General features: G+C 43.9%; 1 pseudogene; it reads right to left on the bottom strand.

The window, feature by feature from the left end:
• Positions 1-462: 462 nt before the first annotated feature.
• Positions 463-1,947, bottom strand: LOC105707002 (keratin, type II cytoskeletal 8-like; annotated as a pseudogene).
• Between the last annotated feature and the right edge of the window lie 3,664 nt (positions 1,948-5,611).

Below are 5,611 nucleotides of genomic sequence, written 5' to 3'. Positions count from 1 at the left end.
GGTGAGTATTATTAACAAACAGGTGTTCTGCATTTTCTCATAACTCAAAAATATACCAAGTAGGCAGCTGTTACCCGCTTACCAGTGATTACAGACAAATGAAAAGGTATTCTCCACGAGGGAGCTATGGAGGGCAGGGTTAGCTATCTCAAAGAATTGTTTTTACTGGTATATGATATTTATACATTGTCTTGCCACTTTGGAATGCCCCAAGTGGTTTTCCACTTGGGGGTGGGGGGTTGGCTAGGTTTCCTTGCCATTATTCTTCCTAGCAAACAATATATTCTATTATGCACTCAGTATTCATCAATATTCATAAGCTTAATATTTCTCAACCGGCGGTTCCCAGGCAGTACCTCCCCCGCAGTGGGCTGAGGGCTAAGGCTGAGCCTCAGGTGGGTCTCCCATTCCCTGTGCTACCCTGCACAGGGGCCTCCCTCCTGGGATCTGGGGCAGCTGTAGGAGGGGCAGGCTGGGAGGGGCTGCCGCAGCTGTTCACTTCAGCAGGACATCAGAGGACTCGGACACCAGCTTCCCATCGTGGATCTCCATCTTCTTCACAACCACCACCCTGGTGGAACTGGTGTGGCTGAAGGAGCTAGAGCCTGTGCCAGAGCCAAAGCTGGAGCCCAGGCCTTAGCTGATGCTGAGGCTTGTGAGGCTCCCACAGGCCGAGCTCAGACCACCTGCATAGCTGCTAGTGGTCTTCGTATGGATACTTGAGTTCTGCATCCCAGATTCCAGCGGGTTCTCCTCGCCCTCCAGTAGCTTCTTGTAGGTGGCGATCTTGATGTCCAGGGCCAGCTTGACATTCATCAGGTCCTGGTACTCACGCAGCTGCCAAACCATGTCCTGCTTGGCCCGCTGCAGGGCAGCCTCCAGTTCGGACAGCTTGGTGTTGGCATCCTTAACGGCCAGCTCCCCATGCTGCTCAGCATCTGCAATGGCAGCCTCCAGGGAAGCCCTCTGGCCTTTGAGGCCCTCAATTTCAGCCTAGAGCCAGCTGATGTTCTGGTTCATCTCAGAGATCTCAGTCTTTGTACACAGCAGGTCATCTCCGTGCTTCCCAGTCAGTATCTGCAGCTCCTCATACTTGATCTGGTACATGCTCTCAGCCTCTGCCTGGCTGCATTTGGCGATCTCCTCATACTGCACCTTGACTTTAGCAATGATGCTGTCCATGTCTAGGGAGCAGCTGCTGTCCATGGACAGCACCACAGACGTGTCCAAGATCAGGGACTGCAGCTCCTGGGTCTCCTCTTCATACAGCTGCCTGAGGAAGGTGATCTCATCAGTCAGCCCTTCCAGGCGAGACTGCAGCTCTACCTCGTTCATGTAAGCTTCATCCACATCCTTCTTGATGAGGACAGATTCATTCTCCATCTCTGCGCACTTATGGATCTCATCCTCATACTTGTTCTTGAAGTCCTCCACCAGCCCCTGCATGTTGCCAAGCTCTTCCTTCAGCTTCAGCTTCTCCTGGTCCAGAGTCTCCAGCTGCCACCTAAGGTTGTTGATGTAGCTCTGGAACATGTTGTCCATGTTGCTCTGAGCCATCTTCTGCTGCTGCAGGAGGCTCTACTTGGTCTCCAGCATCTTGTTTTGCTGCTCTAGGAACCCTACCTTGTTGATGAAGGAGGCAACCTTGCTGTTGAAGGTCATGATCTGCTCCTTCTCCTGTGTGCGCACGGCCTGCATGTTGGGGTCCACCTCCAGGTTAAGAGGGCTCAGCAGTCTCTGGCTGACTGTGATGGCGGTGATGCCTCCCATGCCGTTGGCCCCACCAAATCTTTCACCTAGGCCACCCCAGAAGCTGCTGCTGCCCACTTAGGAGAAGACCAAGGAGCTGATGCAGGCACTGGGCCTACTCGTGTAGAAGCAGCTGCTGAAGGCCCAGGGGCCACAGGTGGACACCTTGTAGGCCTTCTGGGTCACCTTGATGGACATGGTGGAGGCAGGTGGGCTGAATCAGGTGGAGATTCCAGAAGGAGTGAAGAAGCTGCTTCTTAGTCCAGTTTCATTTCTGATTGAACTTACATTGATCTTCTCTCTTTTCTTAATCCCACTAGTAGTCTGTAAATTTTGTTTATCCTTTCAGAAAAACCAGCCTTTTGTTCTGTTTATCTTTTGTATTGTTTTTTGATTGTTTGTTTCAATTTCATTTAGTTCTGCTCTGATCTTTGTTATTTCTTTTCTTTTGCTGGGTTTGAGTTTAGTTTATTCTTGTTTCTCCAGTTCCTAGAGGTATGACATTAGGTTGTCTGTGCTCTTTCAGACAGAATTTTTAAATAAGTAAATGAATGCAAGATCAATATAGTATAGTAGAAAAATCATGGAGTTTGAGCTGGATGTGGTGGTTCATGCCTATAATCCCAGCACTTTGGGAGGCCAAAGCGGGTAGATCACTTGAGGTCAGGAGTTCAAGATCAGCCTGGCCAACATGGTAAAACCCCATCTCTACTAAAAATACAAAAATTAACCTGGCGTGGTGGTAGGCACCTGTAATCCCAGCTACTGGGAGGCTGAGACAGAGGCAGGAGAATCACTTGAACCTGGGAGGCGGAGGTTGCAGTGAGCACCACTGCACTCCAGCCTGGGTGACAGAGTGGGAATCTATCAAACAGAAAAGAGAAAAGAAAACAGAGGAGAGGAAGGGAAGGGAGGGGAGAGAAAGGGAGCTGAGGGAATTATGGACTTTTTGGATATAAAAGTTCAAATCCCAGCTCTGCACCTAAGGTAGCTGTGCCTCAGTTTTCTTACTTATTAAATGGCAATTATAACACATACCCTAAAGATTGTGTTGAGGATTAAATGAGCTAATATCTTTTTAAATATTTTATTTTATTTTTTATTATTATACTTTAAGTTCTGGGGTACATGTGCAGATCGTGCAGGTTTGTTACATAGGTATACACGTGCCATGGTGGTGGTTTGCTGCATCCATTGCCCCCATCATCTACATTAGGTATTTCTCCTAATGCTATCCCTTCCCAATCTCCCCACCCCCTGCTATTCCTCCCCTAGCCCCCCAACCACCAAGCCCCCTGTGTGATGTTCCCCTCCGTGTGTCCATGTGTTCTCATTGTTCAACTCCCACTTGTGAGTGAGAACATGAGGTGTTTGGTTTTCTCTTCTTGTGTTAGTTTGCTGAGAATGATGGTTTCCAGCTTCATCCATGTGCCTGAAAAGGACATGAACTTATCCTTTTTACGGTTGCATAGTATTCCATGGTATATATGTGCCACATTTTCTTTATCCAGTCTATCATTGATGGGCATTTGGGTTGGTTCCAGGTCTTTGCTATTGTGAACAGTGCTACAATAAACATATATGTGCATGTGTCTTTATAACAGAATGATTTCTACTCCTTTGGGTATATACCCAGTGATGGGATTGCTGGGTAAAATGGTATTTCTATTTCTAGATCCTTGAGGAATTGCCACACTGTCTTCCACAATGGTTGAACTAATTTACACTCCCACCAACAGTGTAAAACCATTCCTATTTTTCTACATCCTCTCCAGCATCTGGTGTCTCCTGATTTTTTAATGATCGCCGTTCTTACTGGTGTGAGATGGTATCTCAATGTAGCTTTGATTTGCATTTCTCTAATGACCAGTGATGATGAGGTTTTTTTTCATATGTTTGTTGGCTGCATAAATGTCTTCTTTTGAAAAGTGTCTGTTCATATCCTTAGCCCACTTTTTGATGGGGTTGTTTTTTCTTGTAAAGCTGTTTAAGTTCTCCATAGATTCTGGATAGTAGCCCTTTGTCAGATGGGTAGATTGTACAAAATTTTTCCCATTCTGTTGGTGCTGGTTCACTCTATTGATAGTTTCTTTTGCTGTGCAGAAGCTCTTACATTTAGTTAGATCGCATTTGTCTGTTTTGGCTTTTGTTGCCATTGCTTTTGGTGTTTTAGTCATGAAGTCTTTGCCCATGCCCATGTCCTGAATGATATTGCTTAGGTTTTCTTCTAGAGTTTTAATGGTGTTAGGCCTCATGTTTAAATCTTTAATCCATCTAGAATTAATTTTTGTATAATGTGTAAGGAAGGGATCCAGTTTTAACTTTCTGCATATGGCTAACCAGTTTTCCCAACACCATTTATTAAATAGGGAATCATTTCCCCATTGCTTGTTTTTGTCAGGTTTGTCAAAGGTCAGATGGTTGTAGATGTGTGACATTATTTCTGAGGCCACTGTTCTGTTCCATTGGTCTATGTCTCTGTTTTGATACCAGTACCATGCTGTTTTGATTACTGTAGCCTTATAATGTAGTTTGAAGTCAGGTAGCCTGATGCCTCCAGCTTGTTTTTGTTTTTTTTTTTTTGTCTTTCAGTTTTCTTTGCTTAGGATCGTCTTGGCTATGAGGGCTCTTTTTTGGTTCTATATGAAGTTTAAGGTGGTTTTTCTTCCAATTCTGTGAAGAAAGTCATTGATAGCTTGATGGGGATAGCATTGAATGTATAAATTACTTTGGGCAGTATGGCCTAAATGAGGTAATTATCTTAAAAGGATCTATCATAGTTCCTGGCATAGGACTCTGAATTATTAGTTCCCTTTCCTCTCTGTTTCTTTCTCTTCCACTGACTACATTAATAAGACATATGGTTTAAAGTAAAGTATGAAGGAATGACTTTATATAAAGGAACAAATTTCCTGACTGTGCATTTTCCAATATTAAAATAGGTATATAAAAAACAATAAACAGGTAAACTAAGGAATTTAGGGCTTAAGGAATTTCTCATTTCTTTCAGTAGAGATGCATTTTTTAGAGGCAGTCCATAGATGGGAGAGAATTAAGTGAAGGCTTATTGGAATGAGGGGAGAATAGAAGAGGAGTCTCATGATTAGGACTTTCCATTTTAAAAAGCTTAGCTCGTGTCCAGAAGCATGACTTCTCATGTTCCAGTATCTGATTTATAAGCTGTAAGAGTGGAAAGAGAACAGGCTAGGGAGGCAGGAGTTTGCATCCTGGCCATGTGTGACCTGGGATGTATTATTTAACTTCTTTGAGACTCACTTTACTCCATTTATAAGTCAAAGATAATACTTGCCTGCAAGTTTGTAATGAATTACATGAGATAATATAGGCATAGTGCATCATGCTCAATAAACAAATAAGGTTTCAATAAATCTAAACTGTCCTTCCCACCCTCTTCAGGGTGTCTTTCCTTATTTATGTGCTGCACGCAGGTGCTGTAATCTCTTACCTGGTTTCCTTAGCTCTTGTAAAGGTATTTTTTTATGAATAGATAGTTGTTCAAATTGATGTTTCTGTGAGGGGATGAGGCTGGTCCATCCTATTCTTCTATCTTGCTAGCATTGCTCCTAATGGGAATATTTTTAAGACTGAACAGCTAAGGAAAAAAATCAACTCTAGCAATAGTTTATGAGTTTATAATATGGAACATAGTCCATATTCAAAAAGAAATTTCTTTTTGAGGCAGGATCTCACTCTGTCACCTAGGCTAGAGTGCAATGGCACAGTCATGGCTCACTGCAGCCTCAACTTCCTGGGCTCAGCCTCAGCCTCCCTAGTAGCTGGGACCATAGTTAAATGCCACCACACTTGGCTGATCTTTGTATTTTTTGTAGAGATAGGTTTT

This window comes from Aotus nancymaae, unplaced genomic scaffold (assembly GCF_030222135.1).
Source record: "Aotus nancymaae isolate 86718 unplaced genomic scaffold, 86718_ANA_hifiasm-v0.15.2.pri h1tg000006l, whole genome shotgun sequence".
NCBI lineage: Eukaryota > Metazoa > Chordata > Mammalia > Primates > Aotidae > Aotus > Aotus nancymaae.
This window is presented reverse-complemented; position numbering and strand designations above follow the sequence as displayed.